Source organism: Stegostoma tigrinum, chromosome 29, assembly GCF_030684315.1.
Source record: "Stegostoma tigrinum isolate sSteTig4 chromosome 29, sSteTig4.hap1, whole genome shotgun sequence".
Lineage (NCBI taxonomy): Eukaryota > Metazoa > Chordata > Chondrichthyes > Orectolobiformes > Stegostomatidae > Stegostoma > Stegostoma tigrinum.
The window spans coordinates 14,622,721-14,646,578 of NC_081382.1; the positions used below are offsets into that span (position 1 = coordinate 14,622,721).

At 39.6% G+C, this 23,858-nt stretch overlaps 1 protein-coding gene across 3 annotated transcripts in view; it reads left to right on the forward strand.

Annotated features, from left to right (window-relative positions):
• Positions 1–23,858, forward strand: part of LOC125465340 (astrotactin-2-like) — a 1,528,414-nt gene that overhangs the window by 709,494 nt on the left and 795,062 nt on the right. The gene's annotated exons all lie outside the window — the stretch shown is intronic.

The following is a 23,858-nucleotide window of genomic DNA, read 5'->3' on the forward strand; positions in this document are numbered from 1 at the left end:
GCTGCTTCCCTACAATCTTCATATTTGTCTTTATTTCTGGGTCAATTTAATAGCTTTGGTAAAATAGCAATGCAGACCATTTATCAGTTGATTTATTATAGATGCTAGCCTCATACATACGAAGAATACCCTCAGATCTCCAAAAAAACAATGGAATGATACAATTTTGATGGTGTTCGATCAGTTTATCATCAATGAATTGTGTTGTATGGCATGGAAATGTTAGTGATATACATATAGTAGATGTTAGCTCCAACTATGAAGGAAAGATAAGGGATGCAATCCCCTCGACCAAAGTCAAAATTTGACCATTATTATTCATCCAAGCACAAATGCGCTGAGAGTTTGGTTTTCTGAACTGATATGATGTTCAATTTTCCACTCAAACCTATCTGCACAGTCAGGAGCTTAAGATTGTTCATGAACCAGTGCAATCTTGCAACAATAAAGAACAGATTTTTGAAAAGAAAACATTAAGCATGCTTTACAGCTGAAGCAGGTATTTATACAAAATAAATAAGCATTTTTAATCAGGAGTTATTTGTTCACTACCTCAGAGTAACAAAATTTTAAATAATTGGAAAAAAAATACCATTGACTGATGTCAATCATGTCCCAACTGTTTACTACTAAAATAAGTATTTGTTAATATTTAAATATTTTTAATAGATGCCCTTCCACTCAAGGGAAAAGCTTAATTTCAAAAGCTGTCTTCAGAAGTCCAGCTTATCTTTTGGATGATGTGTGTTTGATATTGAGATAGTAGGAACTGCCGATGCTAGAGTATCTGAGATAACACGGTGTGAAGCTGGATGAACACAGCAGGCCGAGCAGCGTCAGAGGAGCAGGAAGGACCGAAACGTCAAACTTTCCTGCTCCTCTGATGCTGCTTGGCTTGCTGTGCTCGATATTCCCATCTCTTGACTTTTTTTGGCCAATTGCCAAACTGCACCAGCGAAATGTAGCAAAAACTGTAACACTGTATCTGCGCTTAGCAAATGCAGAATTGTCTGTTGAGCCAGTTCTGATTGCAAAGTTCTATTTCTTTTGCAGACGTGTGACTGATTCACAATAGTTTAAGATCCAGTATTTTGAATTTCTTCCCACCACCCCCAAATAACTGCTACAAACCTTCAAAATGATGTACCAGTACATCTGTGCTTCAATTGCTGTATTTTCTTTTATTTTTCTTTCAAGTTGTCGACAGATTTGTAAACCTCAACATACAGTAATCATATATGTGTCAAAATGAGATTGTTCAGACTGATGTGGCTGGTGTTTAACTTTCATTATATCATCGTTAAGTCTATGAAATCATTAGGATCCCTGTGAAAAGCAAAATAACCAATGTTACTGAATGACTGCAGCCTCCCTTACATACTTACAACACACAGACAAACATACCAGGAATACTAAAAATGTAAATTCCCAACAAAATTTTGCTTTAGTAATTCATTTGAACGCTGATCAGAACCAGTGCAACTTACATGTGCACGAACAGATTAAAATATACTTTAAAAATATAAAATAAACAGATAATTTTCACTTTAGCTGCATGATAAGATAAACGTACATACAATCATAGAACGATAGAACTCCTAAAGTGTGAAAGCAGACCATTTGGCCTATCTAGCCCAATGAGGAGCATTCTATCCAGATCCAGGATCCCTTTACCCTGCATTTCCCATCATTAATCCACCTAGCCTGTACATCCCTGGACACTATGAGATAGCAAGAGCTGTAGACGCTGCGTCAGAGATAACACAATGTGGAGCTAGAGGCACACAGCAGGCCGGGCAGCATCAGAGCAGCAGGAAAGTTGATGTTTCGGGTCGGGACCCTTCTTTCGATAAAAAGCAATATTTTGGTGCCAATTTACACTTTTTGTATTCCTGTTATGTTAGTGTATGTGTGTAAGGTAGGCTGCAGTCATTCCGTCACATTGGTTATTTTACTTCCCACAGAGATCCTAACAAATTCACACATTTAACGTTGTTACACAATATAAAACTATGATCTACCCTGAATGAATAAAGGAGTCCTGGCTGACAGTGGCTTTCACCACTGAGTCTCATTGATATGAGTGTTATCAGCGAGGCACAGTTCTGTGATCCCTCTGTCCCGAGAGCCCATCCTGTTTCATGTTTTGACCATGGCTGGGCATACACTTAACACTTTAACACTTCTGAGCTGTTCACACAGCTTTCCAGCTTTTAGCCAATCCAGCGTTAGAGAAGTTGAGAGCACCTATCTCCTATTCTGCCACACAGAAGAACTGACCTCTTCCTGGTTTAGTTCTTTCTACTCCTCAAAAGAATTTTCCATTCAGTCTGTTCTTCTTTTTCCTCTGTGCCTGCGTCTCTGTTCTTATCCCCTCCATTGTCTCATTCTACTCTTTATACTTTCATTGCAGTTGCAACTCTTTGTGTTGGCTAGATAATAAGTTTTGTTTGCTTCCATCCTGTTTGTATTGCTTGGATTGACAGTACACATTGACAAACATACTTTGTTATCCGACAAACATACAATTGATCTCTTTAGAATCATGACATGAATTATAAAGGTTGCAACATGTACACATCACATCATGGCACAACTTTTTACATGCTAAAAATAAATTAGCAGTTCTTGAAAAATTATTTCATCAGATATCTTGCAACAACAATAACTTCTATTCATCTAGTGCCTTTCATGTACTAATATCTCCCGAATTACCATTTGTGGCAATGATAACTAAAATATGACATTGACCTACTTTAGGAGATATTGGAGTAGATGACCATAAGTTTGGTCAGAGATTGTTATTCGGTAGAGACTTAAACAAGGACATCTGAGAGACTTAGGTCAGAAAATCCAGCGACTTGTATCTTTATCTAATGGAGAATGCATTAAAATTAATGAGATTGAAGTGGCCAGAGCTGACTCACATAGGTATCTTTGAAGATTAGTCTTGATCACAAAGATAGGGAGGGATAAGGCCAGGGAGGATAAGGTCACCAAACCAAGAAAGATTTTTAAAGTCAAGGTGTTGTATAATTGGAAGCCAGACTGCGAGTATGGGGGTAATATGTGACCAGGATATGGTCTACAGAGTTTTGGATGGCCTCAAGTTTACAGCGGCTAGAATGTGGGAGACTGGTGAAGTTGGAAGCAAAATATTATACCTGGAGCGAGAGGTGTCTCTGATTATGTTGGTTCCCTTCCTGAGACAGCATGAAATATAGATGGAGTCAATGGATGGAAGCTGGTTTGTGTGATGGACTGGGCTGTTTTCACAACTCCCTGTACTTTCTTACGATCCTGGGCAGAGCAGTTGCCATACCAAGCCATGATGTATCCAGGCAGAATGCTTTCTATGGTGCATCTATATAAATTGTTCAGAATCTTTATGGACATGCTGAATTCGCTTAGCTTCCTGAAGATGTATAGGCATTGTTGTGCTTTCTAGACCGTAGTATCAACATGGGTAGACGAGGACAGATTGTTGGTGATCATCACTCCTTGGAACCTGATGGTCTCAATCACCTCCATCTCAGCATCTTGATGCAAACAGGAGCATGTCCTCCATCTTGCTGCCTGAAGCCAATGACCGGCTCTTTCATTTTGCTGACATTAAGGGAGAGGTTGTTACCTTTGTTCACTTAAAATCACCAAATCTTCAGTGGAAAGTCTGCATGTTTGTTACAATTCACCACTTTAGCTCTGTGCAATTCATTATCTTTTCAATTGTGAAATTTATGTAAACATACTTAACTGTGGCTGACCTGTTGCTGTTTAGTTTGCTGGCAAGCAGATTGAAAATTTATCCCCTTTCCACTTCACTTTTTGCAAAGAAATAATTTTCGTCCCAAAATAATATCTCAAAATAATTTGTCTTGTATCATATGGCTCTACAAAGCTAATTCCTTTTGAATGTTTTAATGGAAAATAATTTTTCATCCATTCAGTATTTAATATTTTCAGTTGATTTGCTAATTCTAATTGTAGTTGCATATGAAATAAAGTCAGCGGTTGTATGATTGAAATGAAACAGCCAATGTTCAGAGAAAATATGCCATCAAAAAAGATATGCTTGGGCAGATACTCTGTTTTAGAGATGTAGATCTTACTCAATCTGTCAAATGTAGAAAGATTGAACTGGATAGCAGTGTTTCAGAGCATGCATGAGATATAGCACATTTACCTTCTCCATTTAATCCTAAAAAGACGGAACAACTGGATAAGAGAAAGTACATAAACCTTGCGAGAAAATTATTCACATAAGATTTATTAAGTCTGTGTTGACTATTATTTTGTTTTCAAAATTGATTCCTCTGGTGAATTTTGTTGGCAATGCCGCCAGTTGTTCCTCATATCTATTTGCCTCTGAGAAGGTGATGGTGAACCACTTTCTGGAATTGCTGCAGTCCTCCTGGTGTAGATGCACCAACAGTGCTGTCCGTATGCTCAACATAAATCCCTTCTGAACTGGCGATGACAATATTACTGGGCACCTTTGCTCACCAGCCCATAGTTTCCTGTGTTTTCTTCATTACTGTATTAAGAGGGAAACTGGTTTGGTGGGTTAGCGCTGCTGCATCCCAGCACGAGGGACCCGGATTTGATTCCACGCTCCAGTGACTGTCTCTGTGGAGTTTGCACATTTTTCCGAGTCTGTGTGGGTTCCCTCCGGGTGCTCTGGTTTCCTCCCACAGTCCACAGATGTGCAAGTTAGGTAGATTGGCCACAATGCAAATTACTCATAGTGTCCAGGGATGTGTAGGTTAGTTAGATTAGCCATGGGAAATGCAGGGTCACAGGGATATGGTTGGGGTTGGGCCTGGGTGAGATATCTTTCGGAGGTCAGTGTAGCCTCGAAGGGCTGAATGACCTGCTTCCACACTATAGGGATTCTATGAAGACAGGGACCTAATGCAAAGAAGTGGAAACACAAATCTATCTCAGTTCATAGAAGTAAGAACTTACATGTGATGTTCACCATTTTCCTGTCTATATATAAACCAGTGCACTGAGGCTGGTGTGAGGTCTGAGTGAAGAATCTTTACATTTCAACTAGCTGAGAAAAAGGCAAATCAGGTCACAATTGATATCGAACTAAGTATTTTCGCACTCACAGACATGCTTCTGATGGGGTAGATGCATCTTCTTGTTTCCCGTACAAGGAAAGGAGAAAATCACTGGGTATGGGGAAATGGTGAACACAAGTGAATGTTTTCCATTTTCCACAATGAATGGAGAGGGGGAGTGTGTTGATATACAAAGTCTAATCCAATTCAGAGTGTAATACCAATAAATTGGCCACAGATTGTGATAGGCATTTGGATGTGATTCTGTTCCCAGAAAATCTCACTAGATATTTCAAATTCACTGGCTACAAGAACAGGAGCAGAGACTAGAAATCCTGAAGCGTGTAATTCTCCTCCTGACTTCCCAAAGCTTGCCCACCATTTGCAAAGCACAAGTTAGGAGTGTAATAGAATACATCCCGCTGGTCTGAGTGGGTGCAGCTTGACATCATCGAGGATAACGTAATCTGCTTGGTTGGCACCACATCTACAAAGATTCAGTACTTGAACCACTGATGAAAAGTCATGGCATCAATAAGATGCGTTGCCAATATTCATTCAGCATGTTAGGTAGCACCCTCCAAACCCATGATCATTACCATCTCAAAGGACAAGGGCAGTTACTACAGGAGAATACCAGCAACTGCAAGTTTATCTCCGACTAAACACCACATTGACTTTAAAATATGTCACTGTTCCTTCAGTATTGCTGAGTCAAAATGCTGGAATCCTGTCCCGCTTTTTGTACCTAATCAAGTGGACTGCAGTGGTTTAAGAAGACAGCTAATTACCACCTCTTCAAGTACGACTAGGGATGGGTAATAACTGCCAGTAATGCTGATACCCAAAGAATCTTTTTAAAAAACTGCGTTAGATGAAGCTTGGATGTGGAAATCTACAATCTTCATTTGTCTTTGTAAATGGATGGTTCACCACTTGAGACACTTTCTACAGACTTGTTGTCCTAAGTAACAGCTGAGCCAAAACTCAACAAGCCAATAACTATGGAATGAAGGTGAATGATAACTAACTCTCAATGTGCAAAGGAATGTGAAGAAAACTATATTTATGCATGATTAGCAACTACTTAAATATTCTCCTATCTGTCATTCATTTCATCAAAAAGGCATGCTTTCAAAGAGGATGTAGAAAGCAAAAACTAAAAGAAAATTCTGTCAATTATCCAAAAGCATAATTACATGATAATTCAAGTGCTAATCTCCATTAAGAAGAATAACTGGATGATTGAACGCTGTTAGGCTTATTGCTCATAATGACCTTAAATTATGAATATCCAATTAGTAAAACAAATCATACTTGAAGTAATCACCATATTACAAAGATGAATGGAAGTCAAATTGGTATGTACCACACAAGAATACATTAAAACAATATTCTTTCATTTTTTCTTATCCGTTCATGTGATGTAGGCTTCCCTGGCTGTGGTGGCATTATTGACCAATTATTGACCTTGGCCTTGAAAAGGTGGTGGTGAGCTGCCTTATTGAACCACTGCAGTCCTTATGCTGCCGATGAAACTACAACATTAATAGCCCGAGAATGTTGACAGTACTAATGTATTTCCAAGTTAGAATGATGAGTGACCTGGAGAGGAACCCACTCTAATGTATTTGCCATCTTTGTTCTTCTAGATTAAACATGGTTGTGTGTTTAGAATATGTTTTCCAAGGACCCTCAGTGAATGTCTACAGTTCATTTTGTAGCTAGCACACATCGTTGCCGTTTACACAGATGGTGGAGGGAGTGAATGTTATGGATGTGTCCCAGTTGAGCTGGTTGTTTTGTCCTGGATGGTGTCAAGCTTCTTCAGTGTTGCTTGAGCTGCACTCATTCGGGATAATGTTGAATCGTGACTCTTGACTTCTGCCTTGTAGGTAGTGACCAGACTCTGGGTAGTCAAGAGGTGTGTTATTTGTTGCAAGATTCCTAGCCTCTGATCTATTTTTGTAGCTATTGATTTAAATTGCTCGTCCAGTTCAGTTTCTGGTCAATGATAATCCCCATGATGTTGATACTGTGGAGATTCATTAATAGAAATGCCATTGAATGTAAAAGGGAAATGGTTAGACTCTGTCTGTTTGTAAATGATCATTACCTGGCACTTGTGTTGTGTAAATGTTACTTCACACACGTTAGCCCAAGCTTGAATGTGTCCAGGTCTTGCTGCACTTGGACATAGACTACTTCCGTATCTGAGGAATCACAAATGATGTGAAATTGTGCAATCACCAATGAACATCCTCACTTTTGACCTTGCAATGGACTGCAGATGATTGATGAAGATGGTTGGGCTGAGGACACTACCTGAAGATCTTCTGTAGAGATGACGCAGAGCTGAGTTGACAGATTTCAAACAAACAGAACCATCTTCCTTTTTGCTTAGCATAACTACAACTAGCAAAGTGTTTTCTCCTTTATTCATATATTATATAGATTGCCAGGGCTCTTTCATGTCACACTTGGTCAAATGTGGCCTTGATGCCAAGAGCGGCCAGTCTCAAACCTCTGGAAGTCAGATCTGTTGGCCATGTTTGACTAAAGCTGTAATGAGGTCAGGAACTGAGTGGCTTGTCAGTGAGCAGGTAACTGCAAAGCCAGTGCTGCTTGATAGCACTGTTGATGATACCTTTCATTGCTTTACTGATGATTGAGAGTAGACTAATGGGGCGGTAATTGGCCGGGTAGAAATTTCCTGTGCTCTGTGTACAGCACATGGCTGGGAAATTTTCCACATTGTCAATTAAATGTCACTGTATTGGAACAGCTTGGCTAGAGGTGTGGCAAATTCTGAAGTGCATGTCTTCTGTGCAGTTGCGGGACTGTTTTTGGGGCCCTTGGCCTTTGTAGTGTCCAATGCTTTTAGCCATTTGTTGATATCATGTAGTGTGAATCAAGGCTGAAGACTGGCACAAAAACAAATGTTGCTGGAAAAGTTCAGCAGGTCTGGTGGCTTCTGTGAAGAAAAAAAAACAGAGTTAACATTTCAGGTCCAGTGACCCTTCAGAACTGAAGGCTGTGATTCTGGGGATCTCAGGAGGAGGCCAAGATGGATTATCTACTTGGTATTTCTGGCTGAAGGTTTCTTGGAAGGCATTGTTTTTGAAGTTTTTGACTGTTTGGAACCGTTGAAAATTGACTTGCAACAAAGCGTGCTCCTTAAAAATGCAAAGCCACTTCAAGCTGGAAGTGAAAGAAACAGTTAATTTCCCTTGGTGGAATGGAAAACAATAAAGAAACTCTTCATAGTTTGGAAATCTCTTATCAGGGTATGAACATACAGACTAGCAACAGATGTAGGCCATTCATCCCTTCAAGTCTGTTCCATTTATAAAGATGATGGGCTGATTTGTTTGTGTTTTGAATTCTTCATGTTCTGTCTCTCTCGTTGCCTATTTCTTCTCCTGTCTGTCTGTCCCTCTTTCTCTCTCTCTCTCACATACACACACATAATTATCATTATTATTATCATTGAAGTAGTAATGGTTAACTGGACTTGACAGGTGTAGCCGCATTCTAAATGGATCATAACCTTTTGTTATGATCAAGTGAATGAGTTGCACTAAGGGGAACGAGCTCATCTGTTCCCACTGGCATGTAACTATGGTGGTTGTAACTCAAGAACAGTTGTTGTGATGCCAGATTAATTCCTAAAAGTTGCTTCAATCCAACTGACAAAACTTGTTGTTTTGCAGTAACTTCAAACCACATTAATATACTTTTAGAGTTACTGGATTATGACTGGCCCAGTTGGGCAAAAGCCATTTGTGGTGTTTCTATTTCTGTCCCAACTGAGTGGAACAATTTCAGCATGGACCAGGGAGCAAACATACTAACAGCATAGTCTGCACAGTTTAGTTCCTTATTCAGCAGTGTGTGTCTGATAATTAACCCATTGGCAGCACAAAGTCCATCTTTACTGCAGTGCCAATGCTGTGCATGGAACGTCTTGATAGCAGATCGTAACTAACTTTAAAAGCTAATGAATAAGTCCTCAAAATCTTGTACACTGATCCACAAACAAATATAACACAATATGGAGCTAAAGGAACACAGCAGGCCAGGTAGCATCAGAGGAGCAGGAAAGCTGACTTTTTGCATCAGGACCCATAAACAAATAGTTGTGTTTAAAATTTTTTTTTTGAGTGCGTCGATAAAAAGCAGTGCCTGTTGTGTTTCCCATCTTCAAAGAAAGTCAAGTTTCTGTTAATGATTCTACAGCATTTCTGGTCTTTGGGTGAACAAAACATCGAACTGAAACAATACTACAATTGTCACTCCTTTACATTGCCTGTACTTTACTCTTTAAAGTTAGTGCATGCCACATCATTCACATGGAAATCTCATTACATCAGTTCATTCACCTATCACAGACATAATACGTTATCCACCTGAAAAGCTTTATTCATTGTAAATGGCAAGATTGAGACATGCTTCACTTTTCCTTTGGCAAATTACTTCCTTATATAATACACCCGTGGTTAACTTTTAGCTTCTTTTTTGTCCATGATTAAGTAAAATCCATGATAATGATAGATTACAGAATGTGTTGGATTCAATTTATTTTGTGTTCAATTTGGGTTGGTGTGGACTGCGAGAAATGGATGGTATCCTGTAGTAGCTGATTCTGCCTCTCCTGTGTAAATTGCAAAGCTGTCTCAAATGTGACTCCAACACAAAATCAATGACAAGTTTTCAAGAGAGATTTTGCTTAAAGCCTACTGCTTAATCAATAAAAAAAAGCCAAGAATTTCTATCAAATAATGACAGCGGATGCTGGTGATAAATGGTTGACTTAACGTAAAAGGGCAGATTGATTATTTTATTCTCCATAGCCACTTATTCATTAAAGCTATTTGTTACCCACTGTCAAAGGGATCCATCATGATTCACCACAGTGCCGCTATATATGTGTTTGTTATTGTTCTCCCAATGGTTAGTTGATGAGCCCTGTCTATTTGGTAGTTGGGCTGTGCAGACTAGCATGATCCCAAACCTGAATGCCTGTACTTAGGGGGTTAATAAGCCTACTGAGTTTGAAATAGGACCACCCTTGATCTCCTGGGCTCCTGTATTATTTGTGTTCCAGTGACTCAAGGTGGTAAGTTCTTGTGTGTGGATGCTCAGTCGTTTTAACATCAGGGGAAGCTGTAATATCTAACCGTGGGAAGGTAGCTGGCTTTGCCTCATACTAAAATAGTGACCCCATCAATGAAACTGACAGGATACTGCAGAATGAAATCACAGCAAAAGCCAGCCCTCTTTTCAATGTGACAGTAAATACTGGCATAGGCAAAAACATATTCAATGCCTATTCGCTCAGACAATTTTGAAATGTTTCTGACAATGAAAACAAATGAGTATTGCACCCTTTACATATTCAAATGAAAAGCTTGTTCAATACCTTTGCCCAGAAATATGTTCCACTCAATTGTTATAGCATTTATTTATTTATGAGCTCCCTCCCCTCTCCCCCATTTCTGAAAAAGGGCCCCGACTCAAAACATCCACTTTCCTGCTCCTCTGATGCTGCCTTGCCTGTTGTGTTCCGCCATCTCCACACTGTGTTGTCCCAACATCAAAACCATTCCTTTTTGGATAGAGACGAATTTGGATAGCTGACCAATTCTGGGAACAAGGTCAAATTATATCACAACAGCTGGTGGAATTTGAAATCTGTTAATAAGTTTGGAACATAAACACTAGTCTAGTGGTCACCATGAAACCTTGTTGTAAAAATCCTCCTGGTTCTCTAATGTTCTTTAGGGCCTAACCAGCCAACCTAATCTAACTGCCAGCCTAACCAGGTTAGACGCTATATTTCAGTCCATTCTCACACGAAAATGGCTAACTCTTAAATGGCCTAGCAAGCCACAAAGTCTAAAAGAATGAAATTGGACACACCATCCAAGCATTGCTCTTGGTGTCAGAAATAGCAATGGCAAGCCTTGCCGTGTTAAATAGTATTGCAAATAATTCATAGAACATAGAACATAGAACATTACAGTACAGACCCTTCGGCCCTCGATGTTGTGCCGACCTGTCATACCGATCTCAAGCCCATCTAACCTACACTATTCCATGTACGTCCATATGCTCATCCAATGACTACTTAAATGTACCTAAAGTTGGCGAATCTACAACCGTTGCAGGCAAAGCGTTCCATTCCCTTACTACTCTTTGAGTAAAGAAACTACCTCTGACATCTGTCCTATATCTTTCATCCCTCAATTTAAAGCTATGCCCCCTCGTGCTCGCCGTTAACATCCTAGGAAAAAGGCTCTCCCTAACCACCCTATCTAACCCTCTGATTATTTTATATGTTTCAATTAAGTCACCTCTCAACCTTCTTCTCTCTAATGAAAACAGCCTCAAGTCCCTCAGCCTTTCCTCATAAGACCTTCCCTCCATACCAGGCAACATCCTAGTAAATCTCCTCTGCACCCTTTCCAAAGTATCCACATCCTTCTTATAATGCGGTGACCAGAACTGTACGCAATACTCCAAGTGCAGCCGCACCAGGCTTTTGTACAGCTGCAGCATAACCTCTTGGTTCCGGAACTCGATCCCTCTATTAATAAAAGCTAAAACACTGTATGCCTTCTTAACAGCCCTGTCAACCTGGGTGGCAACTTTCAAGGATCTGTGTACATGGACACCGAGATCTCTCTGCTCATCCACACTACCAAGAATCTTACCATTAGCCCTGTACTTTGCCTTCGGGTTACTCCTACCAAAGTGCATTATTGTGTGGTGAGTGCAGAGGTAGAAAGGCTGATTTAGTTCCGCTGTCTGTCTGTCTGTTTTAACAGTATATTTGCTCTCACCATAAGGGGATTTGAGTACAAAATTAATGATGTGTGATTGCTGCTGAATCGAACCCTGATGATATTGCATCTGTAATAATGTTTCAGAGATAGTAGGAACCACAGATGCTGCAGAATCTGAGATAACAAGGTGTAGAGCTGGATGAGCACAACAGGCCAAGCAGCATCAGAGGAGCAGGAAAGCTGACTTTTCAGGCCTAGATCCTTCTTCAAAAAAATGAAGAAGAGTCTAGGCCCGAAATGTCAGCCTTCCTGCTCCTCTGATGCTGCTTGGCCTGTTGTGCTCATCCAGCTCCATACCTTGTTATCTCCTGTAATAATGTGTACAATTTTGATCTCCTTTTCCTGACATCTATCACAAATAAATGGGCAATGGGGCTAATTTTAAATTGTGATTGTTTTTATCATCTTAAACCCAAGACAGAGTGTTTTTGTTTGATTTACTCTTTTCTCTGTTTACTTCCATTCTTTACAGAAGTAGGTCGAAGGGTGTTTCCCCAAACCTTTGTCTTCAGATTCCAATCATTGAAATAAATCTACTAAAAAAAATTTCAGATGAAACTAACAAACATTCAAAATTGCCATGCTACTCCGCACACCTCTCTCTCTCTCTTGCTCATTCACACAGACACACACACACACACACGCGCACGACACACACACACACACACACACACACGCGCACACACACACTCTGCCTCACTTACACACACACACACACACACATTCACACACACATTCAAACTCTCTCTCTCGTTCACTCACACACACACACACACACACACACACACACACACACACACACACACACACACACACACACACAAAACACACAATCTCTCACACACGCGCGTACACAAAATCTCTCACTCAAACACCCACACATGATCACACACGCATACGCGCGCACACACAATCAAAGCAGACAGGAGGACAGATAGGTTATAAATTATAAATTCTGGTTAATGCCTGAGTATTCAAAACCACTTGAAGTGAGTTATGTCTTTCTGGAAGTCAATGACCAATAATTATTTCTTTGGTGATCTCGACCTCGTGGTTTTTCTTCTTACAGGAAGAATGTAAGCATCTTTACATCCAGCAACTTGGAGAAGGAATTGCATTGTTTAAGACATGCTACCAACTCAGCCTGGGGTTCTGCCTGATCTCCTGGAAATCAAAAAACATGACTTAGAATCCCAAAATTGTATATTTAAACTATTCATCAAGCTGAGACTGAAATGATGTCAGAACGATAACAGACATTTCAGGTATTGATGGGCCATCTCAATGGACTAATTACAAAGTCGTTAAGTTAACCATTTATCTGACCAATCTGACATTAAACTGCAGAGTGAACATGTAACTAAAAAGTATTATATCCCATTTTGATATAACATGTTTTTTTGAGGATTTTCCTTTGTTCAGATCTGGCTGCAGACATAGCATCCCTCCAGTTTTAGCTGGAATGCCTATATAGTATGGGAGAGGTCAGAACCTTCTTGAAATATGTTCATGTGATCCTCCTTGCTCATTTTATGAATCAAGAAATGTTGTATATTTCAAAAAGAATTGGAATTTAACCACAAAAGTACAGAAAAGAACAGACGTTTTCCATTGGATTTCTCTTTGCTTCTCTATTCATGGCGCCTCCATTGAGGAATAGCAGCAGAGCATCACCGGCGATGGGATGGTGGGATTTTCTTGTGTGAAGAAAGTGAGGAACTGGGCCCACATTCTCCAGAGTTCGAAAGACGGAGGGGTGTCGAGCTTGTAGATTTGCTCACTGAGCCAGTGTGTCTGTTTGCAGACATTTCATCACCCAGCTAGGTAACGGTAAGAAGAGAAGTCATTTAAATACTTGAATGCAGTTGAGGCCTTAAAAAAAATAGAATCAAAGCATCACAATGTAATACAATATAGAAACTGGCCCAAACTTTTTGAGAAGGATTGTAGCTCAGGTTATGGATGAGGTAGTAGATTTACTCGCCGAGCCAATGTGTTTGGTTGCAGACGAATCATCATTCTGCAAGGCAATATCGTCAGTGCATCTCCGGTGAAGTGTCAGTGTTCTGTCCCACTTGTTATTTATTTGCCTCAGTTTGCTGGGATGGTTGCTGTTACTTCTGCTTCTGTTTTTCAGTGGTTTGTACTTCGGATCCAGTTCAATGTGTTTGTTGACTGAGCTCTGGTTGGAATGCCAGGCTTCCAGGAATTCCCTGGCATGTCTTTGTTTGATTCGTGCTGTTATGGATGTGTTGTCCCAGTCAAATTTGTGTCCTTCTTTGTCCGTGTGTATTGAGACCAGCGAGAAATGGTCTAGTCTCTTAGTGGCTAGTTGGTGTTCGTGTATACTTCCTGTCCGTTTTCTTCCAGGTTGGCCATTGTAGTCTTTCTCACAGTCCTTGCATGGTATTTTGTATATTATGTTCGTTTTATTTGTGATATGGGATCCTTTACATTTGGCAGTATGTGTCACAGGGTGGTTGTCGGTTTGTGGGCTACCCTGATACCTTGGGGTCTGAACAGTCTTGTGGTCATTGCTGATGGATGGGAAGGTGACTAGTGCATCTGGTCATGTTGTGTCTTCTTGTTGTGGTCTGTCTTGATGTAAGTAACAAGTGGGACAGAACACTAGCTCTTCACCGGAGGCGCACTGACGATGTTCCCCAGCAGGATGGTGAAACATCTGCAACCAAACACATCGGCTCGGTGAGCAAGTCAACAACCTCGTCCACAACCCGAGCTACAAACCTTCTCAAAAACTTTAATTGAGGGGTCTTCTCATTAAACTTTAAGAATTCCCACAGGGCATTTCATTGTCAATGTCGATAGGTTGTTTCCCTGGGTTGGTAAGTCTAGAATTAAGATGCAGAAACAAAGAATAAAGATTCATGCTATTTCAAACTGAGACAAGGAGGAATTTGTTCACTTAGAGAGTAGCAAATCCTTGGGATTTTCAACCTCAAACTGCGGAATCTCCATCACCGCATGTGGTTAAGACTGAAATTGATAAATTTCTGGACATGAGCAATATCAAGGGATTTGGAGATAACGCAGGAAAGAACAGGAGAAGCAGGTGACCATCTATGATCTAGTTGAATGGTGTTGCAGACTTGATGGACTCAATAGCCTACTCCTAGCAAACAGAATCAGTGAACTCTTTGAATTTGTCTCCAATTTTGTTTTGATTCACCTAATTTTTCCCTAATCAACCTGTTCAGAGATGTTATTACACACTTCAAGACCTCATGGGACTTGAACCTAGGCCTCTTATTTCAGGGGCAGGGACACTACCACTGTGCCACAAGAGGGTCTCTGGAGAATGGGCCTTAAATCCAGTGCCTTAAACTACTCAGTCATACCACCACCGTCTTAGCCTCCAAACTTGCAATTAAACAGAAACATCGCTGAAGACTAATTATCCAAAAGTAATTGAAAACAATCATCACCTTTTTTCCAGTTGTATAATGAAGGCTTTGGACTCTGGTTGCTTGATGCCTGTTTTGGGAAATGATCAGAACAAGTTTGAGCTAATAAGCAGTTCTAAAGTGCTAGAGAGAAACTGGACAGTTTGAAACAGATGACTGAAGGCTGCAAAACAACAGCAACAAGGCTTTCCCATATTATTCTTTTAAGATCCAGAAGGCTGCAAATTCTTTGAGCCTGCCAGCCAGATTCCAGAGCTCTAATTCCATCTGTAATCAGGTCTCCCAATGCAAAAAGCTGCAAGAGTCTAACTTCATTACCTTCATCTGAGGGAATCCAATTGTAATCCTGATATGACTCTATCTGAACATGTCTAAACTACAACAAAGGAGTTCCTTCTTCACATGGACTAGCAAAGGCTGTTTCTTCATTCAATAGGTTAAAAATGTGAACTGTTCATTTTGTTCAGAGATAACAGGAACTGCAGATGCTGGAGAATCCAAGATAACAAAGTGTGAAGCTGGATGAACACAGCAGGCCAAGCAGCATTTCAGGAGCACAAGAGAAACGTCAGCTTTTGTGTTCCTGTTCATTTTGTTGACTGTTTTACAAGTGTGCCAGCTTTTTTGGTTGTTTCTTTCTTGATGGTGTAGTATGGAACCAATGTAGTATTTACATTCTTTGGGCAAGCCTGTGAATTAATAATCCTATTAATTCAAACACACAAGAATCTGCAGTGATTTAAATTGACCACACACTTGAGATGGGGTCGAAGTAAACATCTACCATGTAAAATACATTTTCTGATTGTGGACTGCATGAAAAGCAACTTGTGTGTTTCAGTTCATTCCTCAATCTAATTGAGGCATGGTTCTGGATGTGAGTTTGCTCGCTGAGCTGGAAGGTTCGTTTTCAGACGTTTCGTCATCATACTAGGTAACATCATCAGTGAGCCTCCGACGAAGCGCTGGTGTTATGTCCCACTTTCTATTTATCTGGTTAGGTTATCTGAGGCATGGTGTTGAAAGAACTCATCATTAACCTCCACTGTGGTTTCTTGCCCTCGGAGTTCAAGTTAAAATTTCATATTTCAGCTGTGTATTTGTCTAGAAAGTAGTTAGTGAGAAGAACAACTTATCGTTCTGTATTGCCCTTCATATATTTTCATGAATGCCTGTTTTCCTGTTTACCAATTAATGACAGGTTACTTGTAACGTCAAAAAAGTCTTGCACGGTGAAGAGCTGAATGTCACTCTTTCAGATACAAAGCCTCAAATGCACAAAGAATACACATTTGCTTTTCTCCACAAAACATATTGCAATCAAATATGATGATAATGGCATAAAAGGTATGGTCACAATGTTCTGAAGCTTCAGTGCTCTATGGTGAATTAAAATGGAAGATGTTTCTCCATTTAAGCTTCACCATAATCCCTGTAATGCTGTTTGGAGTTGTAATCAGCAGCCATTAGTGGGGAAAGTAAATGGTTGTAACAGCCACTTAAGAGGATTCTGGATGTACCTTTCCGACATGGAGTACAGCTCAAAAGAAAACAATCCAACCTCACCACCTTCAGCACAACTCTAGGGATGAGCCAGAAATGCATGAAACTAAATCACCAAATTGTTAATATGCATTCTGTGCTGTTTTTCTGCTTGTTAAAAATGTTTCCCCCTACAAGGTACCACAAAAAGGCAAAATCTGATCAAATTTCAAAACAATTCATACTGACTCAAATATACTCATGACTCGAAAGCTGCCTGGATGTGTGAAAGCAAGTAACTACATTGAGAAATGCAGTTAGACTTGGGCTAGTATTTTAGGTTGTAAAACAAAATCTGTCTTCCTTCATTGGTGTGAATTCAAATGTAACTACTCACATACAAGAAAGTGTAATTTTAAAAAAAATATAGTGTTCTCTATTTGTAGTGACAATTAGTCGTACTGGGATAGACTTTAAACTTTCCACTGTGAATCAATGGATGTATCTCTTGCCCTTAATATTCCATGGCAAATTTTACTTTTGATTCTCCCAAGTAATGTTACAAATTTATGGCAAGTGCTCAAATGTTGGCCTCAGCTATATATTTACAGGTATCTAATATGAGACACCGACAAGCAATCAAAGTTTCTCATTGGTTATTAAGAGTTTGATTACATAACTTTGATTAATATATTTGACTTTTCAGATTTCTTTTGTCATGCAAAATGCTTTTTCTCTGACAAAGTGTCATTCCAGTTTACAAAAACGATCGATAATTTCAATGAAGTTAACATCATTCAAATGGAGTTAAGAGCATTTTCATTTTCATAAATGATAATTTTGTAAGGCTTCTATTTTTTATTGTACTGTTGCAGATTTACTGTTGTAAGTTATCAGAAAGAAGTAAAATCTAACTTTGTGAAGCTATTTTCCAATTAAGCTGTTCAGAGGTGCTGTTACATACCTCTTGAGCCCAAGAGGTGCCCCAGAAATGAGATAAGATGTCTTCAAGTTGATGTGTGCTCACAGCAACTTAGAAATTAAAAATTGACAGCTTTGCCTGACCAATGTTGTCGTGAGGATATCCTGTCCATAGAGTAAAGTGTCCCCAGCTGTGGAGAGGGCTACAAAGCCTGGACCAATGCCTGATGTGGTGCTGAGTGACTGTACCCAGGCAAATGATATAGTTCCCGACGCCATAGGGAACCTGCAAACCGATTGAAAAATTCTAGTCGCCCTTGTTAATTGTCCTTAATTCCTCGCCTCAGTTGGCAATCTGCTGCTTACTCTTTTGCCCCAGATTGTACCTCCAGAAATATGATTCATGGGCGGCACAACGCTGGCCCACTGGCATGTAGGCCTACAGTGCAAATTTTCACACCAACTGTCTCTGTACTCACCCCCATACAGGAGTTCCGAGGTCTTATAAATAATGACATTATACAAAGACAAATTAGTTCTTTATCTCAATTGATGCTCCAGTTTATTGATGAGACCATCAATCATTTCTTAAAGCACAGCAATAATTTCACTTCAAAAGGATTTAATTCGCACCAGAGCACATTGGGACCTATATGGTTGTTAACCATCGTATACAATGGATTGTCTAAACCTTTTCTTCTTAACTATTTATGCCTGCGTTTGAAATTTGCCTGTTTTACGGCTAAAGGAGACTGCTGCTTCTCATCGATAAGGCCGATAGATTCCACTGGTTGAAAATCTTCCTGCTTCTGCCAATGATTATTTCAAAACCATTGGCCTAGGAAGTGGCTTTATGCACAATCCATTCTTGTGCTGGAATTAGGAAGTTTCAAAATGGTATGGGGAGGAACTACAAGACCAATTTTGTGAATAATTTCAACTTTTTCGGAACTGAGTGTTCTCTGAAATGGATAGTGGGATGGTTCAGTAAGTTACATAACAGTGAAATGACAATGTTAATGAACTGGTAATCCAGAGGCCTACCTAATGCTTCTGAGAAATGGTTTCAATCTCATTGTGATGGCTGCTGGAATTAAAGTTTCAATCATAAATCTGGCCTCAGTTGTGACAAATCACCATGATAGCTGTTGTCAATTGTAACAAGAGAAACAATCTGGCTCATTAACATCCTCTGGAGAAGACCATTTGCTATCCTGACCTGGCCCCATCTCCATGTGACTCCAGAAACACAACAATGTTGTTGACTCTTAACTGCATTCAGTTCAAGACCACTTTAAGGATGGGTAACAAAAGCCATCCTTACCAGGTCTGCCTGCATCCCATGGAAGAGTAAAGAAAGAAAGATCAAAGCTCAGTTATGAATTTCCTTTTCTTGTATGGGGACATGAGTTAAAATGCTTATGGTCTTCAATTTCTCTCCAGATCTCATAAAATCCTCTTGCATCCATTGACCATTCAGCATTCATTTCTTTAATTAATACATAAGCAGATCATAATAAAATTGCACAAGATTGCAGTCACTCGAAACAACATAACAGCATTATTGCAAGATTTATTATTACACGATAATAAAGAGATCATAATGAGGCTTCATAAATGCTTTGAGTTCCTATTATTGATCCTCTTTGAATAAGGGTTGAGAAGGCAGGCAGAACAAGTGGTTACCAAGATGTTAATGCTTGTATCACTATTGACAGTATGTTGAATTTTTTTTGCAAAGCATTTTTTGATGTGTGACTCAAGGGAGACAACCATCTGATTAATCATTGTGCTTCTGATAAGCAGATAAATGACTGCTATCTTCCAATAGCTATTTGTATGCAAAGATTTTGCAAACACCCATCTATGCATTAACTAGCGGAGAGATTAGATTGCAAAGTAGACAAGTCCCAGTGTCATACATGGAATTTCTGTAGCCTTTGCCTCACATAGGAAAAACATTCAGCATAAAACAGAGTTGAAACCTTATATCTGCAGGACAATATAATGTGAGGCTGGATGAACACAGCAGGCCAAGCAGCATCTCAGGAGCACAAAAGCTGACGTTTCGGGCATAGACCCTTCATCAGAGGGGTCCCCCTCTCTGATGAAGGGTCTAGGCCCGAAACGTCAGCTTTTGTGCTCCTGAGATGCTGCTTGGCCTGCTGTGTTCATCCAGCCTCACATTTTATTGTCTTGGAATTCTCCAGCATCTGCAGTTCCCATTATCCCTTATATCTGCAGTCTGGTAGCACAGTGGTACTAGCTGGACTGAGTCTGAAGATCTGCACTGTGATCCTATCTGTCCTGAAGAAGTGTCATTGTTTGCCCAAACAAGTTAATTGAAATATATTTTGTACGTATGTCCTTCCTGTATTGTTGTACTCATGTAACCTCTACCATGACACACACAAACCACGGGCGGTCATCTTGCAACCAGTTCTGATAAAGACAGAACACAAGCAGTGTTGTACTCTTGGACCACGTAAGAAATAGTCAAATGTATTGTAATTTTGCTTGGAGTGCCAGTGTTGAAGAAGAAAATGGAATTGTTTGACACCTTAAGATTATAGCATTTTTTTTTACTTCTGTTTGAATACTGAGCTTCATAATAATTCTAACTTGTAGATATAAATCCAGTCATTATTTGCATGTTGATTTAGATTCAGTTGTTCTTCAAACTGTGTTTAGACTATTTTGTTCCTGCATGCCTCAATTATTTTGTCTTCTGAAATTACAAACAAATCCCCCTAGTTAGACATAAACACTTCGAGTTGACATTTCAAACAGCCATCATATTATTTACAATGATATTCACAATGGGGTGTGATTGTTCAGGGGATTACATTGATACTGTTCACTGTAGTACCACTGGTGAATCCTAAATTTTAAAGCACTACTCAGAGACTGCGTACTTCACAAGGAAGTGACATATACACCTAATGATTTGTCATAGAGTCATAGAGTTACTCAACATGGAAATTAACCCTTTGGTCCATTTTAGTCCAGGCCGACCACCTTCCCAAACTAAACTAGTACCACTTGCCTGCATTTGGCCCATATCCCTCCAAACCTTTCCGATTCATGTACTTATCCAAATGTCTTTTAAATGTTGTAATTGTATCTGCATCGACTACTTCCTCTGGCAGTTCATTCCACACACATGTCCTTTTTAAAAATTGCACCTGTCACCTTCAAAATATGCCCCCTAGTTTTGAATGCCCGCACCCTAGGAAAGGCCCTTGCTATTTACCTTATCGATGTCCCTCATGATTTTATAAACCTCTATAAGGTCACCCTTCAACTTCCTACACTCCAATGAAAAAGTCCCAGCCTATCCAGCCTGGTTTTATACCTCAAACCCTCAATTCCCAGCAACATTCTGGTAAATCTTTTCTGAACTCTCTCCAATTTAATAATATCCTTCCTCTAGCAGGGTGACCAGAACTGCAAACAGTACTCCAGAAGAGGCCCCATCAATGAACTGTACAACATCGACATGATGCCCTGACTCCTGTATTCAAAGGACTGAGCAACAAAGACAAGCGTGCTAAACGCATTCTTAACTGCTCTGTCTACTTGTGACACAAATTTTAAAGAATTATGTATCTGAACCCCTTGTTCTCTCTCTGTTGTATACTATGCGAGACTCTACTTTGAGTTGTCTAAGTTCTTCCCTTATTTGTTTTACCAAAATGCAATATCTTACATTTATCTGAATTAAACTCCATCTACCACTCCTCAGCCCATTGACCCAATCGATCAGGATTTCTTTGTAATCTTAAATAAACTTCTTCACAATCCACTCTACCACCAATTTTGGTGTCATCTGCAGGCTTACTAACGACGACTCCTAAACATTTGTCAAAATTATTTCTATAAATGACAAACAAAAGCTGACCCAATGCCGATCCCTATGGACGTCGCTGGACACAGGCGTCCAGTCGACAAATGACCCTCCATCACCAGCTTCTATCTCCTCCTGTCAAGCCAATTTTGTGTCCAATTATTAAGCTCACCCTGAATCCCATGCAATCTAATTTTGCTAATTAGTCTGCCATGCAGAATATTGTCAAAGGTTTTAGTAAAGTCCACGTAAACTGTTTTAACTTCATCAATTTTGTTGGTTACTTCCTCAAAAAACTTAATCAAGTTTGTGAGACACGATTTCCCTCACACAAAACTATCTTTAATCAGTCCTTGCCTCTCCAAATGCCTTTCCAAATCCTTTCTTTCCAAGAACATATCAGTGATTTCAGGTTCACAGGACTATAGTCCTCAGGCTTCTCCTTACAACCTTTCTTAAATACAGGCACAACATTGGCCACCCTCCAGGCCTCCGGCACCTCACCCGTGGTTGTTGATGATACAAATATCTCTGCTCGGGGCCCTGCAATTTCTTCACTAACATCCCACAACCTTCTGGAAAATCTCTCATCAGGCCTGGAGATTTATCTATCTTTATGCTTTCTAAGTCCAGCAGCACTTCCTCTTCTGTTACGTGAACTGTTTTTAAAACATCAGTATTTATTTCCCTGAGTTCTCTAACATCTATGTCTTTCTCCATCGTAAAAAACAATGCAAAATATTCATGTATTACCTCTTTCATCACTTGAGGTTTAACACACTTTTGTGTAGATTAATGGAAGCGTGTCTTCCAATAATTCTCCTGTTGCTATCCAGACTCAGTATATATCAATATTTATCAGAATAACACCAATAATATGATCATGGCTGGAACTTGTGTTTAGATCTCATGCTGGTAGCTGCAACCAGAGTTTTAAAAGCCAGCAGTCAGGCTTTACAAGGCCCTGGCCTTCAATATTCGTGAATTATATAAAGATTATATTCAGATTTCAGACAACTGTGTAAGATCATGAGCCATTGTCAGACTTATGCAGATGCATCTCAAGTTATCACCATTTAAAAATCAAGAAATATGTCACATCTAAGCTACAAATTTCATTGCAGTGTGCATCATTTAATCTATTCATGCTGGCTAAATGTGCTATATGATCTCCCAACCCCAGGTCAAGTCGTGTTTGTGTCTACATGTATTCATTATGGTGTATACCTAACAATATTTTGCCTCAGCATCGTGCCGATTTAATATTAATAATCACACATGATTAGCTATCACCACAATAAAATATACAACTGGAACAAAATCAGAAGTTGCTGGAAAAGCTCAGCAGGTCTGGCAGCATCTGTGAAGAAAAAGTCAGAGTTAATGTTTTGGGTCCAGTGACCACTCATCAGATCTTTTCCAACAACTTCTGTTTTTGTTCCTGATTTACAGCATCCACAGTTCTTTCGATTTTTATTATACAACTGGAAAGTCTTTTAGTGATCTGTTCCAATTAGTGATTGCTTGAGTTGATATTATTTCAAGCAGTTTTAATGTTTTATATTAACCAGCTCCTTGGCCTTTTTTTTTGTCAAAAGGAGCATGTATTTGTGAATTTCATCATTTAAGTTATTGCAAAGTGCTTTCAAGCCATGAAGTAATTTTGGTTTGTTTGAAGCACAGCTATAGAAATGCAGTGGCCCATTTATGCATTGCAAAGTCACACAAACAGTAGTCAGATAATCTGTGGAGTTGTTTGAGTTGTCCAGTAGACAACAAAAAAAGACTGCTGTGAGGTACTTTTATGTTGACCATTTTTAGACGTTTTTGGGATGGAGGCATCACTGGTTACACAAGCATTTATTGCCCATTGCTAATTGTGTTTGATAAAGCAGTGATGAGCTGCGGCCTTTATTGTGCAGGTGTAGTCAAGTGTTGTTCATTCCCGAGAGGACAGATGGACCCTGAGTTTACTGGTGTATCACTTCTGGACTGAACTCCAGAGTCAGTTTGGAATACATGAACAGGACTCGAAGCTGCAACTAAATATTGTTGATTCTTCGTCAATAACTGTAATCCAGAAATTTATGGAAAAAGTAAAATGATGATGGTTATAATTAATGATCAAATTGGCCAGCAAATTCAGACCATTAGGAAATATGGCATGACTTGTGAGTTTAATGGTTAATTTATGCTGCCCCAACATTTTCTCCATGCAAACAGTAACTTTGTAACTCTGACTTTTTCTTCACAGGTGCTATCAGACCTG